The sequence below is a fragment of the Phyllobates terribilis genome, unplaced genomic scaffold (assembly GCF_046119375.1).
Source record: "Phyllobates terribilis strain yellow unplaced genomic scaffold, ASM4611937v1 Scaffold_11__3_contigs__length_659146591, whole genome shotgun sequence".
NCBI classification, from domain to species: Eukaryota; Metazoa; Chordata; class Amphibia; order Anura; family Dendrobatidae; genus Phyllobates; species Phyllobates terribilis.
In genome coordinates, this window is record NW_027362771.1 from 233,358,469 (window position 1) to 233,381,956 (window position 23,488).

General features: G+C 43.3%; 1 protein-coding gene and 2 non-coding genes across 3 annotated transcripts in view; 2 read left to right on the plus strand and 1 right to left on the minus strand.

Moving 5' to 3' along the window:
• The window catches only part of SLC23A1 (solute carrier family 23 member 1), a 457,722-nt gene that overhangs the window by 382,892 nt on the left and 51,342 nt on the right, over positions 1-23,488 (minus strand). The window contains exon 2 of the mRNA XM_073652114.1: positions 10,279-10,366. The gene's annotated coding sequence lies outside the window, so the exon portion shown is untranslated. The remainder of the gene's footprint in view (positions 1-10,278; positions 10,367-23,488) is intronic.
• Positions 2,397-2,591, plus strand: LOC141167926 (U2 spliceosomal RNA). Its single transcript, XR_012251706.1, has one exon. It is a non-coding gene; the product is annotated as a U2 spliceosomal RNA (small nuclear RNA).
• Positions 21,057-21,238, plus strand: LOC141168043 (U2 spliceosomal RNA). Its single transcript, XR_012251798.1, has one exon. It is a non-coding gene; the product is annotated as a U2 spliceosomal RNA (small nuclear RNA).

Here is a 23,488-nt window from a genome sequence, read left to right on the forward strand (position 1 = left end):
CGGCCAAGTCTGGATGTATGTTTTCAATGCACAACTGGCGCACTTTAAATGGAGTATAATATTTCACAACTTCCAAAAAATTTCATGATTATTACCACAGTAATATTTGACCACCTTAGATGGACAAGTTTCACTGCTTGCACTATATAGAAATGCTATTCAAATCAGCGAAGTCTGGCGGTATTCTGTTAACAATCAAAAGGACCAGTATAAATGGTGTATTATATTACTTTTCAGTAAATTTTTGAGGATTAACAGCAAAAAGAATATTATTATGATTTGAGAACTAGGGCTATTGATATGAGTTCCAGCAGCAGAAGGAACATGCAATGAACCCTATAATGTACTATACTATCTCTCCAAAAACTCTGCCTAGCTACTGCTAACAGCAGTATTAATATTAATCAGAATGAACCCTTACAAGGGCTGTTGCTGCAGATGAAATAAATACAACTGGGGTGGAATTCCTGCCTAAAAGAAGCACAAATTCTCTTCCTCATTGAGCCGCAGCTCTCCCTACTCTGCCGATTTCCGGGGTAGACTGTGACGAGCATGGGGTACCGGGTCTTATATACAGTCCTGTTCATTGTGTACTTAAACTTCATGGGTGCCAATAACAATGTGGAATATCTCCTGGAAAAAATTAATCAAGTGAAACAGTGTTTTTGTATAGAGCACTCGTGTTAAATGCAAAAGAGTAAATGATATTTAATAATTTAAAACAAAAAACAATTTAGGTAAAAATGGTATTGGCACCCTTTAGTATGGAAACACACATTTTGACTCGCCTGTGGTAAATCAGAGATTCACCTGTGATTAATAATTAACCGGTGCCCATGTGAGATGAATTAGCCGATGAATGATGACTTCAGTGTTTTAAAAAGCCACATGGTAGACCCTTTTCCTTTATCACAATGGTGAAGACATCAGGAAAGTTGACAAGAGATGTCTTCAAAGGTTGGTGCGAATGGTGGAAAAAAACACCACGTCAAACATCCAAAGACATGAAGGCCAACTTGGAACAGTCTGGGGTCATGGTTTCAATAAGTACCATACACCGCACAATAAAATAAGCAGAGCTTAATGGGCAAAAGGCAAGGAAGAAACCATTGTAAAGAGGAACGACTGATGTTTGCCAAAGAGTACCTCGACAAACCACAATCCTTCTGAGAAAATGTTCTGTGGACAGATGAAACAAAACTAGAGCTTTTTGGCAATGCAAAGCAACAGTTTGTTTACAGACAGCGCAACGAAGCTTATAAGGAAAAGAATACCTTACTAACAGTTAAGCATGGTGTAGAATCCATGATGCTGTGGGCTTGCTTTGCTGCGTCTGTTACTGGATTCCTTGACCATATCATAGGAATTATGAAATCAGAGAATTATCAAGAGATTTTAGAGCGAAATATCATACCCAGTGTATGAAAACTTGGTTTGAGTCGAAGATCATGGGTCCTCCAGCAAGACAATGACCCACATCCAAAAGTACACAGGAATGGTTGAAAAAGAAAGAAATTACTGTTTTAAAATGGCCAGCAATGAGTCCTCCTGACCTCAATCCCATTCAAGAGCTTGAATAAACTGCAAAGGAATAGTGGGAGAAGTGCAAAAAGCTTAGAGTTGGCTACAAGAAACATTTGGAGGCAGTCGACAATGCCAAAGGGTGTGCAGCAAAGTATTAATTAGGGTTGTCTTTATTGCTGCACATGCTGTTTATTGTGTTTTTTTCTTTGAAATTGCAACATGGAAGTTGAAAAACAAGGTTTTATTGTCGCATTACTTTGGACCACTAATTAAAAAATCCTGAGAATATAATTGGGGCACATTTACATTTATTTCTGAAGATATTGTACAGTCTATGAAAGAAATGATGGGGTGGCAATAATGGAGAGCAGCACTGTAGACACGATGAAGCTATGCTGCCAGCCAATCACTGTATGGCCACTACCAACATGGCTAAGGCATTACAGTGACTGGCAGTCAATCCCCGCATGTTAATTGGCTGCCTAAAAAGCTCCAAACATGTGAGGTGGGGACTCAAACTCCCGCCCAAACATTGAAAATATACTCGCTGAGTACTGAGCATATCGGGCGCTGTGATGCTCGGGCGAGTAATGAGTAGTGACGAGCATGCTCACTCATCAGTAGGGGTAACTAATATAGAAGATATGATTTGCTATAGTGAGTGGGAGAGTGACTCAGATGGAATCGTGTATGAAGTGGAAGATGAAGGTGGAAGTGAAGGTATAGAGTTGGTGAAAGCCAATTCTCTCTTGACCGCTTATGGACGGTTAGATTTGGTGTGGGATTTTACTGTGTAATTTTAATATGGAAATTATGTTGTATTTGTTTTTATGTGTTTATAGTTTTGAGATGATAAATGTCAGTCTCATACAATACGTTTTATGTGTTTTGAGCATTGATAATTCTGATGAAACTTTGGTCTTATCAGTTTAATATCTGATACGTCCCCTATCTGGGGACCATATATTAAATGGATTTTTTGAACAAGGATATGGAAAAAGAGCTTGCACTGTCCACTCCACACATTGCCCTGGTATTGCAATATCTCCAGGACCAGTGCAACCCTTTCCTAATCCAGTTTCCAAAAACTGAATGAATTGAAAGCAATGGATCTTGTTTATTTTGATTGATTGTTGGATTTTTTGGGAATTTTTTGTTTGCTCTTTTTTCCCCTAATTTGCATTTTCAGGTTTAAAGTTGCACAAGCCAGATGACAAACTCGTTTCGACTGAACGTGATCAACTCTGCTACATTTAGTGTGTGTGCATTGCTTTTGCCTATGTAATGTTATCCATCTATCTATCTATCTATCTATCTATCTATCTATCTATCTATCTATCTATCTATCTATCTATCATCTATCTATCTATCATCTATCTTTCTTATCCATCCCTTAATTTTTGATGGACAGCCAGACAAGGATTTTGCTGCTTGCTACAGGTGTGATAAGATGCAGCAATGTTTGTTTGCTACATTGTCGCGCAAACACCACCTACCAAGCCAGCTCCCTTGTCATCAGCTGCTATTGTTTTAATTCAATTGACCCATCAGGTAGGTGTTTCCTTGTTTTTTTGGGCGCTATGATTTATTTAGTGAAATGTTGGCTCCCTCCGGTTGAGCACTGAATTCTTAATTTTCTTGTTTTGCTGCTGATAAAAAAAAAAACTCAACTTTGGTGTGTGGTGTTGTTTGAAAGTGCTGCCTGTGTCTGTCTGTTTGAGAGTACTATTGCTTTTCAGCCAGCCAGGCAGACTACTTGCAGTAGATAGAATCAGTGAATGGAACACTGCGCGTGTTACAATGGGCCCCTTGCCTTTATCTGGCTGTGTGGCAGCAGCCATCTTTAGTCTGCAGAACAACCTGCAGCAGGTAAGTAATCAGCAGCAGTAATGCTAAGGAAAGACAGCTGCTCGTTCGTTCATTAATTTGGTCTCCTCCCTCCCCCTGGTCTTAAGGCGCATGGGAACAGCAAGAGGAGAGGGGGGTTAAAATAGCAGTTATGTAAATTAAAAACGCATTGATTGCAGCTGCAAAATTGGGTGTTTTAAGGTGTCTAGATGGTTGACAAGATGTCTTCCTAAGGCAAGTCTCCACAACTGGTGTTTGTTGGAGTCTTCCTAAGGCAAGTCTCCACAACTGGTGTTTGTTGGAGGTCAGGGTGTGTTGCTAGGCTGAAACCAATTCGGGTTATTGCTTCCTTCTCGGCCTTTTGGCAAAGATACAGTTGGGGAACACGACTGGGTCTTTGTTGGTGGGCTTCTCGATGGGTCCTCCTTGTGGGGACCCTGGGTAAATGAGTTGGCGATTTCAGAGTTGCAAATATTCAATAAGGATGTAGGGTCAAGGTGCCCAGGACACAATTCGATTTCAGGTTTTGCCTGATTTCAAGACAGAAGGGCAAAAGATATCATAGAAGAGATTATCTTGGGGATTTTGGATCTAAAGTGGAAGAAGTGGATTGTTTACAGGATTTTCTAAGTTAAGGTATATACGATCTTACCTTGTTTAATGAAGTGGACTGTATTAATGCGGTTAAGAAGATTAAGGATAGTGATCACCCCATTTTGGATAAAATAAAGGTCGAAACTTTATTTAAACAAGTTAAGAAGAAATTGATTGTTCACATATACAATACCAGTGTGAATGAGGCTTTAATTTCTGCTTATTTGAACCGCTTCTGTGAATGTATTGAAGGGGGTGAGAAGATGAATGGCTTTACCCAACCAATAACCATGAGTGGAGAAAAAGTTTTTTTGTTATCATTCATATTCTTTGAAACAAGCCCAAGAAAGCAAAAATTCTGCTGGGGTATGTAAACTTTTGAGCACAGCTGTACATGGTACAAGTGTGACAGTGGTGAAGTTTGCAAGAACTGTGGAATCCCTGGTCATAAGTCGGGCTCTTGTCCGAATGTTAGGGTTTGTGACTTGTGTGGACTGGCGGGACATTTTGCTAGGAATTGTTCTGTCAAGGGTGGGAAGAGTCTTTTTTCTTATGCTCAGGTGCTGCAAAATGGTAGTGGGAGGGGGAAGGAGTCAAATGTGGAGGAGTGTGAGGTGAAACTGCAGCAGAGGAAAACAGGTGTTGGGAGTACATCAGCTGAGTCAGGTGAAGTGGGAGTTACCAGCAACTGGTACAAACTGGGATATTGGATGCTGCAGCTGTGGGGTTCCCTTCCGACAGTGGGGAGAGTGAGTCTGACCACATAGATAACACTGTGGAAGATGAGTTTGTAGAATACCTACAGGAGTCTCCGGGTGAGGAGGTAAGTGGTGCAATTACTCATTCAGCAGAGGAGGATTGCGGGATTGAGGTTTTGTTGGGTGCAATGTGTAATGAGGCAGCTGAGTCTGAGTGCAGTGTCTTGAGTCCTATTAGTGCAGAAGTGTTTGAGACTGGTGATTTGAGTGAAGATTTGACTTCTAGGCAGAGACAGGTTTCTTCCTTAGGCCATGTGTAGTAGAGTTCAATGGAGGATTCTTGCAGTATGTGCAGGATGAGGAAAGGTTGCCATCTGCTGGCCAGATTAAATAGAGGGGAACCAAGTTATGCTAGAAGAGTTGAAGGGGGAACAAATTCAGATGCTGGACCTGATCAGGTGACCTCCAGGAAGGATTTCTTGGATATAAAAGCCCAGCGCACCAAGACACAGAGAGATTTGGCACTAGGCTGCAGAGTGGAGCCGACGTGCTCCAGAGGGACCGCAGATCCCAGCGAGGCAGGCCCCAGCTAGAGGCCTGTGCTGCATCAGAGTCAGGCACCGCCTGAGAAGCTCTGGACTCCTCACAGAAGCGCCCTGAGCCCTGCACCTGTGGCCCAGAGTCAGGACCTGTGCCCCACATGGAGTAAGTTCCTGGGACCCGACGCCAAGCGTGAGAGACTACTGTCGACGGTCAAGCCGAGAAGAGCTGAGAAAGGACTGCGACAAAAAAGACGTGCCAGCAACAGTGGAGGAATTGCGCAAGTGAACAAGGCCGTCACTTCCAATTTCCACTCACGGTACCAGGGACAGTTGGGATTAGGATTTCAGGTTGGGAGCGGGCCATTTGGTGCGTGTGAGACTAAACGGGATCTGATAGACTTTACACGAAAGAGACTTGCGGCATAGTGGGAATAACCGGTGACCCCCTCTAGGGCCATACAAAGAGAACTCACGTGGTGACTCCCACGACTGGGTGCATCACACTTTTCCAAAGAACTTTACTGTTATTCACTGAAACTGTTTCTTATTGTTGTTCCAATTTGCTGTTCATTATCCCTGTTACTACCCCCCCCTTGCATAGTACTTGTCATACATATAAAAAGGTTATATGTACAGTATATATATATACTGTATATATATCCCTGACTGTTCCCATCTTGTGTCTCTGTGCGTTGCATTCCGGTACCTGCATTACACACGGTGCCACTATTAGTATTTGGTCAGTATTCAGTCAGTATTTTTTCTCAGGAGTGGGAGCCAAAACCAGGTGAGGAACAATCAGAGAAAAGGTATAATAGAAACAAGTGCACCAGTTCTGCATTTATCACCGACTCCTGGTTTTGGCTCCCACTCCAGAGAAAAAATACTGACCGAATACTGACCAAATACTGATAGTGGGGCCGTGGCCTTAGAGGTTGATCTGGAGGAGGGGCCTGAGGTGACTGTCTCTAAGAAACCTAGGTTTGAACACCCTAATCCCTATGTCATTCTGTCTGCAGATGAAGCATTGTTTTCAGGGTGCAGGGGGGACATGTGGTTCCCTAGCTCGCCCGTTCAAGGTTATTTAGAGGTTCAGGATATTTAAGAAGTTTATGAGTACTAATCAGTATGTTAGGAAATCATGATTCTGATGGATAAGAGATGGAGATTTTTTATCTCTCTTTTCATTTTGAGTCTGATTACAGCATCCTTGAATGTAAGAAGTATAGGGGCTATAAACAGAAGAGCAGCAATATTTGATTTTTTGAGTAGAACGAGTGCTGATATAATATGTCTACAGGAGTGTGCTTTATAAGGGCCCCCCAGAGAAGAAGAATGGAAACATGGTAAGTTGTGATGAGCGAGCACTAAAATGCTTGGGTACTCATTGTTCGAGTCAAGCAAATTGGAATACTCAGGTGCTCGGTCCGAGTAACGAGCCCAATGTAAGTCTATGGGAAACTAGAGCATTTTTTCCTGCTGCTCCCCCCGGCGGTCTGCAGAGGGCCTAAAAATTGCCCAAATCGATGGGAACAGTGCTTAAATGACATGAGAACAGCATGTCATTTAAGCACTGGAAGCATTTCTGACTCCCAGGTCAATGATGTCAGCAATATTGTCAGAGGTATTACGCCACTTTTACGGACTCACAATAAAACATACAAAAACTAAACCAAAATGGATTTTCCTGGGAAATATGTTAAGGAACATCCTTTTCAGGGTAATGACTTGTATATAAGGCAAAATAAATATACAAAAACAAAAATGCTCCTCCACACCTTGGCTATGTTCACACGTAGCGTTTTTGATGCATTTTTGCACTTTTGCATTGCTTTCAACCTAGAAAAATGCATTCACCAGGAAATGTCATTTTAACATTTTACAACCTTATCTGGAAATGTGGTGTGTGACACATCATCAGACACATCCTGTTTCATTTATGATGGAGGGCAGGGTCGGACTGGGGTGTCTGGGGCCCACAGGGAGAACTGACTCTAGGGGCCCACCTATAGCCATATGCAAATATCTGTTATCCGCTATCCCTGTTATAGTGGAGCATTGACTGGCGGCTCCTGCACATCTACTGTGCACCACTATAACTGGGATGTACAATTACGGTAGTTTGCATTAAAGGGCTTCTTTGGTTAAAACAAGTTATCACCGATCCATGGGCTCTACAGGATAGGTGATAACTTATTGATCGTTTGGGTCCGAACATTGGAAAACGCACCTATCGGAAGAATGGGGAAGTTTTATCCCTGACAGGACACTTATCCCCATTGTAAAATGCAGCGACAGCTGGGACGTCTGACCGCAGCTCCATTCATTCTCTTGGGGGCTTCCAAAAAAGAGCAGCGCTCACAGCCACTTTAGGAATGAATGGATCAGTGGTCGCATCTCACATGAGCTCCAGTCTAATGGGGAGAAAAACTCCACATTCTGCCAATTGTGTCCCAGCAGTCAGACCCCCACCAATCAATATTATCACTGATCCTGTGGAGAGGTGATTACTTGTTTTCACCGGAGAACCCCTGTAAGTGCATCTCTGCCGCTCTGGTCCAAGTATTTAATCTCTAAGGCCACGGCCCCACTATCAGTATTTGGTCAGTATCCGGTCAGTATTTTTTTTTCATGAGTGGGAGCCAAAACTAGATGAGGAACAATCAGACAAAAGGTATAATAGAAACAAGTCACCAATTCTGTATTTATCACCCACTACTTGTTTTGGCAGCGACTCCTGAGAAAAAATACTAACCAAATACTGATGGTGGGGCTGTGGCCTAATGGAAAAAAATCTTTTCCTAGCTAATATCAGCAAGAACAAAATGACCGCCATACCCAACACACTTCACTATATCAACACCAATAATACCACATACAAAAGGGACAAATATCGCCACACCATGACTAGATCACATATTACCACCACATAGTGACTGAATAATACCACATACAAGGAACAAATACGGCCACACCATGACCAGACCACATATTACCACCCCAAAGTGACCAAATACTACAATACTGATCATGAATACAAACCACAATACTAACAACACTGTTATTGCCACCAGCGACATTATACACAGGAGCTCTGTATATAGTGTTAGTGTACAGGTAACACAGTGATCACCAGTGACATTATACACAGGAGCTCTGTATATAGTGTCATTGTACAGGTAATACACTGATCACCAGTGATATTATACACAGGAGCTCTGTATATAGTGTTCGTGTACAGGTAATAAATACAGTGATCACCAGTGATATTATACACAGGAGCTCTGTATATAGTGTCAGTGTACAGGTAACACAGTGATCACCAGTGACATTATAAACAGCAGCTCTGTATATAGTGTACAGGTAATACAGTGGTCACCAGTGACATTATACACAGAAGCTCTGTATATAGTGTATACGTAATACAGTGATCACCAGTGACATACACAGGAGCTCTGTATATACTATACACACACGTGATCAGAATTGTTGGTACCCCCCTCATTTAATGAAAGAAAAACCCACAATGGTCACAGAAATAACTTGAATCTGACAAAAGTAATAAATTTAAAAATCTATGAAAATGAAGAAATGAAAGTCAGACATTGCTTTTCTGCTTCCACAGAATTTAAAAAAAAATTAAACTCATGAAATAGCCCTGGAAAGAAATTATGGTACCCCTGAAAATAATGTGACAAAAGGGACATGTTAAATCAAGTTGTGCCCACTAATTAGCATCACAGGTGTCTACAATCTTGTAATCAGTCAGTGGGCCTGTATATAGGGCTACAGATACTCACTGTGAGGTTTGGTGACATGGTGTGTACCACACTCAACATGGACCAGAGGAAGCAAAGGAAAGAGTTGTCTCGGGAGATTAGAAAGAAAGTTATAGAAAAGCATGTTAAAGGTAAAGGTTATAAGACCATCTCCAAGCAGCTTTATGTTCCTTTGACTACAGTGTCACATATTATTCAGAAATTTAAGATCTATGGGACTGTAGCCAACCTCCCTGGACGTGGCCACAGGAGGAAAATTGATGACAAATCAAAGAGACGGATAATATGAATGGTAACAAAAGAGCCCAGGATAACTTCTAATGAGATTAAAGGTGAACTTCAAGCTCAAGGAACATCAGTGTCAGATCGCACCATCTGTCATTGTTTGATCCAAAGTGGACTTCATGGGAGACGACCAAGGAGAACACCATTGTTGAAAAAAAAAAAAAAAGCCAGACTGGAATTTGCCAAACTACATGTTGACAAGCCACAAAGCTTCTGGGAGAATGTCCTATGGACAGATGAGACAAAATGGAAGTTTTTGGCAAGGCACATCAGCTCTATGTTCACAGACAGAAAAATGAAGCATATCAAGAAAAGAACACTGTCCCTACTGTGAAACATGGGGGAGGCTGTTATGTTCTGAGGCTGCTCTGCTGCATCTGGCACAAGGTGTCTTGAATCTCTGCAGGGTACAATGAAATCTCAAGACTATCAAGGGATTCTAGTGAGAAATGTGCTGCCCAGTGTCAGAAAGCTTGGTATCAGTCACAGGTCATGGGTCTTGCAACAGGATAATGATCCAAGAATGGCTAAGAGGAAAACATTGGACTATTCTGAAGTGGCCTTCTATGAGCCCTGACCTAAATCCTATTGAGCATCTTTGGAAAGAGCTGAAACATGGAAAAGGCAACCTTCAAACACGAGACAACTGTAGCAGTTTGCTCATGAGGAGTGGGCCAAAATACCTGTGGAGAGGTGCAGAAGTCTCATTGACAGTTACAGGAATCCTTTGATTGCAGTGATTGCCTCAAAAAGTTGTTCAACAAAATATTAAGTTAAGAAGAATCATCATTTCTGTCCAGGCCTATTTCATGAGGTTATTTTTTTTTTAAATTCTGTGGAAGCAGAAAAGCAATGTCTGACTTTCATTTGTTCATTTTCAAAAGTTTGTAATTTATCAGATTCAAGTTATTTCTGTGATCATTGTGGATTTTTCTTTCATGAAACGAGGGGTACCAACAATTTTGACCACGTGTGTAGTGTAAGTGTACATGTAATACACTGACTCACCAGTGACGTCTCTAGGTGAAGTCCTTCATCTTCGCTTTTCTTCTTCATCAGGCACAGACAGCCATCACTTCTTCCAGCCAGGAATCGACTATGCAGAAAATAACACACAGTTATCAATAACTGATCTCTTCTAGAGAATATTCCCACTCCCCCCCGACTTCTACACTACACCAGTTGAAGAAAAAAAGCAACATAGTGCCATTCAGCACAGTAACAGGACTCCTCTTTTGTCCCATCCCATGGAAAACAGTTTCCTAAAAAGTAAATTATATTACTGAAGTAATAATGTAATAATAATAATTGGAATCGAAAGTAATAATGTTCCCCACTGGCCACCATAAACTAATAAAGTATGTTCCTCAATCTGGCCCCCAAACAGTAATTAAGTCCCTTGTCCAGCCAGGCACCCCCATATGTCCCATCTGGCCCCCATATGTCCAGGGTGGCCTCTCCATATATTTATCCTAGCCCACATGTATCGAGCCTGCCCTCCCCCCTCCATATATACATCCTAGTCCCCATGTGGCCAGACTGCCCCCTCCCACATATCCATCCTTGCCTCCATGTTTCCAGCCTGCCCCTCCATATATCCATCCTGGACTCCATGTATCCATCCTGACACCCCCCTGCATATATCCCTTCTGGCCCCCATTTGTCCAGTTTGACCCCTCCATATATTTATCCTAGCACACGTGTATCGAGCCTGCCCCCTCCCATATACCCATCCTAGCCCCCCATGTGGCCAGCCTGTCCCCCCCACATATCCATCCTTGCCTCCATGTTTCCAGCCTGCCTCCCCATATATCCATCCTGGACTCCATGTGTCCAGCCTACCCTCTATATATCCATCCTGCCCCCCCTGCATATATCCATCCTGACACCTCCCCATATATCCATCCTGCCCCCCCATATATCCATCCTGGACTCCATGTGTCCAGCCTGCCCCACCCATATATCCATGTGTCCAGCCTGCTCCCCCTACATATCCATCCTGGCCTCCATGTGTCCAGCCTGCCTCCTCATATATCCATCCTGACACCCCCATATATCCAGCGTGATTTTTTTTTTGCTCTCTTCTCCCCCTCTCCTCTGCAGCAGGGGGCGGGTCCCACCGGGAAAATTCCCGGTATCCCGCCAGCCCAGTCCGACCCTGATGGAGGGACTCTGAAAGTCACAAAGCCTATTTTTATAGGGCCATCAGGCGGCACTTACTAATCTTAAAGGGCCAGCAGTCGGCCCTCGCTATTGTTAGAGAGCCATCAGCCGGCTATTCTTTGTTGTTCCCATTATTAATGAGTGGGTCTCCTATACTGTTATTGCGTATACAGTGACTCCAAGGGCTACCAAAAATTTGGACGCAACCCAATACCCCGTTGAAGAGACATATTAAGGACACAATATTAAAGACAACAATTTAAAGACACATAGAACTGAGCCACAGTAATGACATGTTCCCATTAGAAAGGAGAGGGTCTGCTATTCAGTTATAGGGTATGCAGTGAGTGCAATGGCTGCCAAAATTTAGGAATAACCCTACTAACAATTTAAAGACACAGAGAGCTGGGCCACAGTAACGGCATGTTCCCATTAGAAAGGAGAGGGTCTGCTATTCAGTTATAGGGTATGCAGTGAGTGCAATGGCTGCCAAAATTTAGGAATAACCCTACTAACAATTTAAAGACACATAGAGCTGGGCCACAGTAACGGCATATTCCCATTAGAAAGGAGAGGGTCTCCCATACTGTTTGGCTAGGCAGTGAAGCAACGGCTGCCAACAATTTGGAGGAACTCCAATGCCCCTTGCAAGAGGCGTAGATATGTTGATATGGTACATATGGTGGTGATATGGTGGTGGAGGATGAGGATGCGGAGAAGGAGGAAGACAAGAGCAAATAGACAAAATCAGGAAGCGTATACTCATGTCTGGGTGTGAAGACAGAGGTGCATGGAAATAGATTTAGACCTCCCAAAAAAAGACACTGTATTTGAGTTTATGTTACGCTGCTATCATTCGGTGGTGTTGAGAAATCTGTCCCAATCCAGCCCTTGTTCATTTTTATAAGAGTCAGCCTGTCAGCATTTTCAGTTGACAGGCGGATGCGCCTATCGGTTATAATTCTACCAGCGGCACTAAAAACCCGCTCTGACAAAACGCTAGCGGCAGGGCAGGCCAGGACCTCCAAGGCATAGAGAGCCAGTTCATGCCACGTGTCCAGCTTGGATACCCAATAATTATATGGCACAGAGAAATGACGGAGGACGTTGGTATGGTCGGCAAGGTACTCCCTCACCATCTTCCGAAACTTTTCCCTCCTTGTGAGAGTACCCCGTGATGCGAGGGTCTGAGAAAACTGTCCCAGAACTTTGACAGTGTTTCCCTGCCTCTGCTGGATTTCATTTGTGTATGTACTCATTGGTTGTTCAACGAACTATGACCTCTGCCGCCAGCGTTTTCAGATGGGAATTTTTTTAATAATTCCGCAACAAAGGCATTCTGGTACTGCCCCATTTTATTAGGCCAGTCCAGCGTGGGAATAAGAGACAGAAATTTTTCTTGTAGCGTGGGTCTAGAAGTGTCACCAACCAGTAATGACTGTCACCCAAAATTTGGACAACGTGAGGGTCACGGGAAAGGCAGCGTAATATAAACTCAGCCATGTGTGCCAGACTGCAAAGAGGCAAGACTTCCATGTCCTCACCAAGAGGACAACCGACCATGCTCTCCTCTTTATTCTCCTCTTCCTCCTCCTCCCTGTCCTCAGGCCATCCTCGCTGAACAGACGGTATTACAGTTGTGCAGGTAGTACTGTCTATAGCGCAGGAAACTAGCTCCTGCCTGTTCTTCCTCCTCCTCCTCATCCTCTCCCTCATTGTCACCCAATCCAAGTTGGGATGAGATGAGGCTTGGCTGTGTGGAATCACCCTGTATGGTTCCTTGCGCCATCTCATCGTGCTCCGCCTGCAATGCATCCTCTTTAATTGTGAGCAGAGAGCATTTCAGAAGACAGAGAAGCGGGATAGTGACGCTAATTATGGCATCATCGCCGCTCACCATCTTGGTGGAGTCCTCAACGTTTTGGAGGATGGTACATATGTCTAACATCCATGTCCACTCCTGAGGTCTGAACTGAATACTGACGGCCTTGTTGATGCTGGTAGTCAACAACAGCCCTCTTCTGCTCACAAATCCTTCCCAACATCTGCAATGTAGAGTTCCAACGAGTGGGGACATCGCAGATCAGTCGGTGAGCTGGAAGCTACAAATGCTGCTGAAGCACGGGCGGCGGAGGCTATAGCTGACTTTCTAAAATGGGCACACAGGTGGAGTACTTTGACAAGCACATCCGGGTAAGTTTTGAGAAACCACTGAACCACGAGGTTAAGCACATGGGCCAGGCATGGTACGTGTGTGAGCTCGCCTCGCCTCAGAGCCGCCACCAGGTTTCGACCATTGTCACACACGACCATGCCTGGCTGTAGGGTCAGCGGTGTCATCCACAGATTTGCCTTCTCTTTCAGAGCTGTCCACAACTATTCAGCGTTGTGCGGTTTGGCTTGGCCGAGGCAGTGCTGTAGTGTGCCCAGCTTGCAACTGATGTGGTCATTTCTGAGATGGATGCTGAAGAGGAGGAGGTGCAGGAACTGTAGAATGTGAGGGCAACCCTGATTGACCTAGGGCCCGCAATCCTCAGCGTCCGGAGGACGTGTTCTGTCCCAAGGTCCGACTGGGTCCCGGCTTCCACTATATTAACCCAATGTGCCATCAGCAAGATGTACGGAACCAGCCCACAAGCACTTGTCCACGTGTCCATGGTTAGGTGGACTTTCCCAGTAACTGCATTGTTGAGGGCACATCTAATATTGTGGGACACATGCTCATCTAATGCAGGGATGGCACACCGGGAGAAATAGTAGCGGCTGGGGACTGAGTACCGAGGGACGACCGCCGCCATCAGGTTGCGGAAAGCTTCCGTCTCCATGAGCCTAAAAGTCAACATTTCGAGCACAAGCATTCATGAAATGTGTGAATTTAGTAGTGTGGCCTGTGGGCCGTTGGCTGCGTATTTGCGCTTGCGTTCCAAGGACTGGGGTAGGGACAACTGAACGCTGAGCTGGGACAAGGACGTGGATGTGCTTGCTGATGGTGCTATTTGAGAGTGTTCAATGACAGGTGCAGGGTGGGAGGCATCTTGGCATGCGCCATGGACAGGGATTGGCGTGCATGCACAACAGCGGAACAAGCAGTGGTGCCACCTGCAGACACTGTTGCTGGACTCTGGGGTTCGGCCCACTTAGTCAGGTGCTTTGCTGCCATGTGCCTGATCATGCTGGTGGTGGTCAGGCTGCTAGTTTTGTTACCCCTGCTGATGCTGGCCTGGCAGGTGGTGCAAATGGCCTTTTTGGGGTTATTTGCAGAGTCTTTAAAAAACAACCAGACTCAGGAAGACCTAACAGTTGTACTGGCAACTTCTGTTGTGTTGGCGTTACAAAGAACGCTTTCCCGCCTTGTGTCTGCGGGCACCACACTGCTTCTTCCTGCCTGTTGTGGTGCTATGCCTCCCTCCCCCTGTGTGCTGCTGTCCTCGCTCTGTATGTCCCCCTGCCAGGTTGGATCAGTTACTATATCATCTACCACATCGTCTTCCACTTCTGCACCCTGGTCCTCCTCCTGACTTTCTGGCAATTGTGTCTCATCATCATCATCCACCTCTTGGGACAGTAATTGCACTTTCCCACCGTTGTCTCGTGCCACCGTGGCTGCTCCAATATTTGGATATCGCTACACGCCTTCTCCTCTTGATTCGCTTGAAACCGGCCGGGCAAGAGGCCCGAATATACAAATGGAAAAGTGAACAGCTCTTCTGAGTGTCCAAGTGTGGGGTCAGTTGTCTCCATGCACTCGGCGGGGTGAGGAATATCCGGTCCAGACTCATGGCTACTGAGACTTGACCGTGTAGAAGACAGTGTGGTGGTGTTGGTTGCAAAGTGACTGGAAGCATTATCTGCTATCCAACCAACAACCTTTTGACACTGCTCTGTGTTGAATAGTGATGTTCTGCGGTCCCCTAGTAATTGGGACAGGAAAGTCGAGAGAACAAGATGTGGGTGTTTGTTGTGGCACAATTTCAGCTTGCCCACGGCCACGTCCTCGGCCTCTGCATGCACCATCACCATCACGTCCACTTCCCCGTCCCTTGCCACACACCTTGCCCATTTTAAATGGAGGAAATTATTTTCCACGTTCACGAGAAATGGCTGATTTTGGAACGCAGTTATATGTAATATGTCTGACAGAGAACCACAATTTTAAATGCAGGCCTGTAATTTACTAGTATTATTCTACACAGACACCTAGTCTGAATAGCTTCACCGACACACTGCAACAGAATGAAAATGGAAGAAATGTATGATTTTGGAATAGTCTTATAGGTGATATGTCTGACAGAGAACCATGGTTTTAAATAGCAGGCTTGTAATTTACTAATACTATTCTTCTCAGACACCTAGTGTGAATAGCTTCACCAACACACTGCAACAGAATGAAAATGGAAGAAATGTATGATTTTGGAACAGTCTTATAGATGATATGTCTGACAGAGAACCACGGTTTTAAATAGCAGGCCTGTAATCTACTAATATTATTCTACACAGACACCTAGTGTGAATAGCTTCACCGACACACTGCAACAGAATGGAAAAGGAGGCCAATATTTTTCACGTTCAGTTTAAATTTCTGGATTTTTATCGCTGAAATATGGAAGAGATCTGGCTTTATTCTGCAGTGAGAGCGGAGCAGAAAAATTGTGTACTCTGGATTGCTTTTTAAGCAAATATCCAGGATTAAGATAAAAAAAAAATTGCCCTGGCCCCTGATATCTGGGGCTATGTCTAGAAATACCTGTAATTATTACAGCAGCAGCAGACAGGACGTTCAATGGACGCTCTTGTGCTGTATCTGCACTGCAGTCTGCCACATACACTACCTGCCTGCCTAGCACTGATTATATGCCGCTGGATTAGTCCTCAGAAGGACTGTTAGTTCAGATGGATATAGATATATGTTGTGGAATACCTATACTAACTATAAACAAGCAAATCACTCCCTGACTCAGCAGCAGCTCTCCCTACTCTGCCTGATTCCAGGGTAGACTGTGATGAGCATAGCGGCGCCCGGTTTTATATACACCTGATGATGCTGTGTGGCCAGCCACTCACTGTAATGCCCACAACCAACATGGCTACAGCATTACAGTGCATGGCAAGCAATCCCTGCATGTTCATTGGCTCTCTAAAGAGTGCCAAACATGGAGGGAGGGGACCCGAGTTCCCGCCCGAGCAACACGGAAATACTCGTCAAGCGCCGAGCTTGTCGAGCACCATGATGCTCGGGTGCGTACCTGTAAGGTGCCCCAGCGAGGTAGTCGTGGGCAAGCTGTAGTCCCCACTCGCTATGGCACCCTACAGACAATACGTGTCCTCCCTCGGAAGTGTGGCTGTGTATGTGTTGCTCTTCACTTACTTCAAGCCATCCGATCGCGGCTGTCTCCAGGCATTGCTCTTCTGGGACCAGGGCAGCAAGAACTTCAGAGGACACAAGGTTCTTAACCAGAACTTGAACTTTACTTGGGGAAGAGGGATATATACAGTATTTGCAGGCAGATATAATGGATAAGGCCCGACAGGCTATCATCTCTCTCACAGGCACTGACAACATCTTCAGCCCTGGTTTCCTCTCTGTGTGAAGCATCTCTTGTGACTCTATCTCTAGTCCTCGAGATTCTTCTGTAACGTTAACAGTGACCTGGATCAAATATCTCCCCCACGTCCTAGCCTGGAGTCCTATTTATCTTCTTCCTGCTTCCTGCAGACTAGAAGTGCCTCGGGTCCTCACTCGCTCTGATGAGTTTCTCCGACCAGCTAACAGGACTCTTGCTCTTGCGTGAGGAGACTAGCACATTAGTGATCCCACTGTCTGAGGGTGTAGAGCTCCCGTCTACCCTAGCAGCCACTATAGTCAGGCTGCCCGCACGATTCCCCGTACTGTCTCTTAATGGCCTCTGGACACTAAAACCGAGGCTTTTTGTCAATGTGCCCACCCCCTGTGAGCTGTCATCACACAGCATTAACTCACCACTGCCTGCAACCCTGCTAGCAGACTCAACCTGACATCTGCACTCAGAACAGTGGCATCTTGTGGCCGTTTATAGGTACTGCAGCCCACAACGAATTATGCCAGGAACAAGCTCTATATCACTCAAGGCTTGATCCGGGCACTAAGTTCCCCCTTTACTCTACTGACTGGACCAGTAAAGCTAACCCCTTAACTTGGTCTACCAACAGTTCAGAGAGGTCTGACTTCAGGAACACTCCCTTTAACTATCTCAGTACCAAGGGAAGGCTAAGCCCTTCCCCACTATTACATACCGAGCAGTGGCAAGCACGTTCGCTCATCACTAATGGTAAGTCTTATTGCTCCCCAAGTTCAAGCAGTAAGAATGAGCGGATGGGTTTTGCTTAGGAATAGTAGCATTGATGTACATGAGTTTAGGATTATTGTACCAGGTCATTTTATTATTTTGGAGTTTGATTTTTGGGGGGAGAGAGGGAGGATTTTTAATATATATGCTCCAGCAGAGAAACAGGCAGAGGTATCTTTTTTTGAAATTCTTAAATTTTTTTGTGCCAGGTCAGATTTTTACAGTAATCACTGGGGATTTTAATTGTATAAGATCGGTGTCGGATACGGAGAGTCCCTCTGAATCTAGGCTGGATATTTCCTTTAAATTATTAAATGATGCAATACAGGATGTTAGATATCAGGATGCGGGTTTTTTGGTTAAGGCTGATGAGAAATATACATATATAGCAGAGCGTGGGGTGTGTAAATCTGTAATAGATTTTATTCTCACATCTGATGGGGTGAAGATTAATAGATGTAATCATATGGGAAATACCTTTTATGATCACAAGATGATGAGGGCAGAGTTTATTAAAATGGATTCGCTTTCCTTTGGTAGAGGTCTGTGGAAGCTCAATATTGAGTTATTACAAGAAGAGGAGGTGGGTGAGGGTTTTAAGTCCCTTTTTAATCATTGTTTAGCTAAGCAGAAAGATTTTAGTAATATTTTGTCATGGTGGGATTGTGCTAAGGGGAAATTTGCTACTTATTTCAAGAAAATGGGATATGAAAGAGCTAGAAAGAAGAGAAGGCGGCTTTGGTGAGGAAGTAGGACACACTAAACAAATTCAGAGGGTTGGGTATTAGGGTTGAAGGGGAGTTTAAAAAAAGTTAAAGAAGAGATAAAGAAAGGGATGATGGATAGGGTGAAGAAAATAGTTCATCAGTCCAAAGAGAGGCACCTTGAGGAAAACAAACATTGTTCAAGATATTTTTTAAAAAGAGTTTTAATAAATTGTTTTTTACTTCTATTTTAGAAGGAGAGTTGCATGGGGAAGATATGGTTAATGGAATAACTGGGTTTTATGAGATTTTGTTTGGCAAAGATATTGCTGCTACTGATGAGAAAATGGAGAATATTGTAAGTTGGTTGAAAATAAGATCCCTCTTTCTGAATACGGGTTTTTGAAGTCAGAGGTGAAAGATGAAGAAGTTAGGCAAGTGGAATTTTATTCAGCATATTGGCCGGTAGTTGGGGTACAATTTTGTAAAGTTATTCAATGTCTGATTCAATGGGGTGGTTACTTTAATTCATAAGAAAGGGGATAGGCGGAAGGTTAAAAATTGGTGTCCCATTACCTTGTTAAACTGTGACTATAAAAGTTTTAGTAAAATCATTGCCAATAGATTAAGTCAAGTTGTACATTATAGATTGGGCTACATCAGATTTGTACAGTATTGGGAAGGAGAATATCCAATAATTTAATTATTCTGAGAAATGATTTTTTATGCCAATAATAATAATTTTAATCTTTTTCTAGAATCTATTGACCTGGAAGAGGCATTTGATAAAGTGGCGCACAGGTTTCTATTTCTTTTTTAGCTAAACTTGGGTTGCCAATGAATTTTCTAAAGGTAATAGAGAGTCTATATGTAGTCAAGTTATAGTCAATGGTAATGTGGGGCTGTCTTTTAAGGTCAGGTGAGGGGTTATACAAGGATGCCCAATGTCTCCAGTGTTGTTTGTGTGTAATGGAACCCTTGTTATTAAGTATTCAGAAACATAAATGTATTGACGGATGTTTTATTCCAGGTAGTGGGGGAAGTGAAGTAAAATCATTGGGGTACATGGATGATGTAGTATTAGGATGCAGTTCCCAGGCTGATTTGAATAGAGCTAATTTGCATTTAAGAATTTTTTGTGCAACAGCGAAAATGATGGTAAATTAGGGGAAATGTAAGCTATGTATCTTTGGTAAGGAAATTATGGTTACAGTAGATGGAGTGGATCAGAAAAATGAAATTGATGTATTGGGTATAACTTTTGAAAGATATTTAAGGGGGAAGCAAAGTTTTAAAGCGGTATAGGAGAATTTTGAAAAGAAACTGTCTTTCTGAAAAACCTGAGGCCTTTCCTTGAAAGGTAAAAAAGGTTAAAAGTTATTAAGGACATAATTTTGCCACTATTATTGTACACGAGAGTTATTTTTCTGCCTGGGAAACTATGGTTGAAAAGAATGACAAGGAAACTGTTTTTTTGGTCCTCCAAGATGCAGAAGATTAGAAGATCGATTGTCATGAGTAGACAAGAGATGGGGGGGATATGATTTTTCGAATTAGAATTTTTTTCTTGAATTTGAATTTCTTTTTGCTGGTTTTTAAAACCCTCTCTGGGGGGGAAAACGGTGGAGATGATGGGGTATTTAGTGGGTTGAATGGTGGCCAAATGTGCCTGGTACAAGATAGGTCTGAATAGGCATAGGTCTCAGGTAATTACTTTTTATTATGTTGCGGTAAGGAAATGTTATGACTCTCAAGGGTTGGAATCTTTAGGGACACCTGAGAAGGATAAAATAATAAAGAGTTTTTAGATGGAAAGAAACGCAAAGTAAGATTCCTTTCTTAAATATGACACAATCCGCTTTTATCTGGAAACTTTTTAAAACAGTTAGAGTTTCTGGTAGACAATTTGATGTGATTTGGGTAACATTGCATGAGGTTCTACCTACTAGAGAACTTCTGAGAAGAAGAGAAATTAATGTGAGTGAGATTTGTCCTAGGGAGGGTTGTGGGGGATAGAGGACCAAATACACCTTTTTTGGGCTTGTGGGTTCACACAACAGGTTTTGTCTATTTTAAATGATATGATGGATTTTTTGTTGGGCTTTAGTCTTTTTAATTATGAATTAATTATTATAGGACAAGATTTTTTAAGACAAAAGAATAGTCGCTTAACTTGGATTTTTCTTGCAGTTTTAAAGGAGACAAGCTGGGACATAAGAAATGTACTTGTTTTTAAAAAGACCGCTGTATCATCTAATCAAACTGTTAAATTGCTTTTGTCCAGGCTTTTTATAGTTTACCTGTATGATAAAAAAAGAATACGTGAGGATAAAGCAGAAAAAATGTGTTGTTTCCCAAGATGGAATATGTACTGCAAGTGTTAAATGTGCTTATTTTATTTATTAAAGCATTTTATGTCCATATGATGATCGTTGCTGTTTCCCAAGATGGATTATGTACTGTAAGTGTTAAATGTGCTTATGTTATTTATTAAAGCATTTTATGTCCATATGATGATCGTTAACCCAGAGATTTGGTGAGTCACACAAGATGAAATGATAAGCTGATTTTTTGGGTAACTAGACTGATGGATAAAAAAACATTATAATAAAAGAAAAAAAATCCATTGTTATTAGTTTAATATTTGATGATATGTCCCCTATATGGGGACTATGTATTAAATGGATTTTTAGAACAGGAAGATGGAAAAAGAGCTTGTTCTGTCCACTCCACGCATTGACCTGGTATTGCAGTACCTCAAGGACCGGTGCAACCCTTTCCTGATCCAGTTTCCAAACACAGAATGAATTGAAAGCAATGGATCTTGTTTATTGTGATTGTTGAATTTTTGGGGAATTTTTTGTTTGCTCTTTTTTTCCCCTCCTTTGCTTTTTCAGGTTAAAAGTTGCACAAGCCAGATGACAAACTCGTTTTGGCTGAACTTGACCAACTCTGCTATATTTAGTGTGTGCATTGCTTTTACCTATGTATTGTAATGTATTCAATTTGTAATGTAATACTTTTCTATCTAGCTATCATGTATCTATTTATCATCTATCATCATCTATCTATCTTTTTTTCTTATCTATCCCTTTATTTTTGATGGACAGTAAAGGCCCCGTCACACTTAGCGACGCTACAGCGATCCCGACAACGATACGACCTGCCAGGGATCGTTGCTGCGTCTCTATGTGGTCGCTGGTGAGATGTCAAACAGTCAGATCTTCCCAACGACGCGGCAACGATGCAGCGACCCGTAACGATCTGTATAACAATGCACGCCTCTGTGTTTCTGTGTCTGAGTCGTAAACAAGGTCGTTGGTAAGGTGTCAAACACACCAATGCATGCTACCCAGCGGGACCTCAACGATCAAAGAAATGTCCAGACCATTCCGACACGACCAGCGATCTCACAGCAGGGGCCTGGTCGCTGCTAAGTGTCAAACGTAGCGAGATCGCTGCTGAGGTCGCTGTTGTGTCACAAAACTTGTGGTCTGGACATTTCTTTGATCTTTGAGGCCCTGCTGGGTAGCATACATCAGTGTGTTTGACACCTTACCAACGACCTTGTTGACGACTCAGACACAGAAACACATAGGTGTGCATCGTTATACAGATCGATACGTGTCGCCGCATCGTTGCTGCGTCGTTGGGAAGATCTGACTGTTTGACATCTCACCAGCGACCACATAGCGATGCAGCAACGATCCCTGACAGGTCGTATCATTGTCGGGATTGATGTAGCGTCGCTTAGTGTGACGGGGCCTTTAGACAAGGATTTTGCTGCTTGCTACAGGTGTGATAAGATGCAACAATGTATTTGTCCTTTGCTACATTGTTGCACACACCACCTACCAAGCCATCTCCCTTGTCATCAGCTGCTATTGTTTCAATTCAATTGACCCATCAGGTAGGCGTTGCTGATTACCAGACGTTTTTTCCTTGTTTTTTTGGACGCTAAGATTTATTTAGTGAAATGTTGGCTCCCTCTGGTGGAGCACTGACTTCTTAATTTTCTTGTCTTGCTGTGGATTAAAAAAAAGCTCAACTTTGGTGTGTGGTATTGTTTTAAAGTTCTGCCTGTGTCTGACTGAGCAGAGCATACTATTGCTTTTCAGCCAGCCAGGCAGACTGCTTGCAGCAGATAGAATCAGTGAATGGAACACTGCGAGTGTCACAATGGGCCCCATGCCTTTATCTGGCTGTGTGGCAGCAGCCATCTTTAGTTTGCAGAACAACCTGCAGCAGGTAAGTAATCAGCAGCAGTAATGCTAAGGAAAGATAGCTGCTCGTTCGTTAATTTGGTCTCCTCCCTCCCTGTGGTCTTGATGAGCGCTGGGAACAGCAAGAGGGAGGGGAGTTCAAAAAGTAGGAGTTATGTAGATGAAAAAATGAGTGGATTGCAGCTGCAATAAGCAGCAGAGTTGGGTGTTTTAAGGTGTCTAGATGGTTGACAAGATGTCTTCCTAAGGCAAGTCTTTAGCCCTATTTTCACAACGATTGTCTGTTGAAGGCCAGGGTGCGTTGCTAGGCTGAAACCAATTTGGGTTATTGTTTTTGGCTAAGGTCAAGTGCAGTGATCTAGTGGTTACTGCCTTTGTCTTGACTAAGAGGTGCCCAGGGTACCTGGCTCTTCGACCTGAGGGGATCGCTGCATCCAGCGGTGTGGCTTCACCCCTTTGCTGCTATTGAGGAGTCGGCTTAGTCCCTGGGCAACGAGAGGCGATCACCTTGCCACCATATTCGTGGTGGGCAACTGTCCCCGCACATAGCTGTGGGGGCAGCACTGAGAATTTCGTCATTACACATTGCTGGAGGGTGCAACTGAGGAAATTGAAGAAGGAACTCTACCTACCTGGGGACTATACAACCCCTGGCAAAAATTATGGAATCACCGGGCTCGGAGGATGTTCATTCAGTTGTTTAATGTTGTTTAGAAAAGCAGATCGCAGACATGGCACAAAACTAAAGTCATTTCAAATGGCAACTTTATGGCTTTAAGAAACACTAAAAGAAATCAAGATAAAA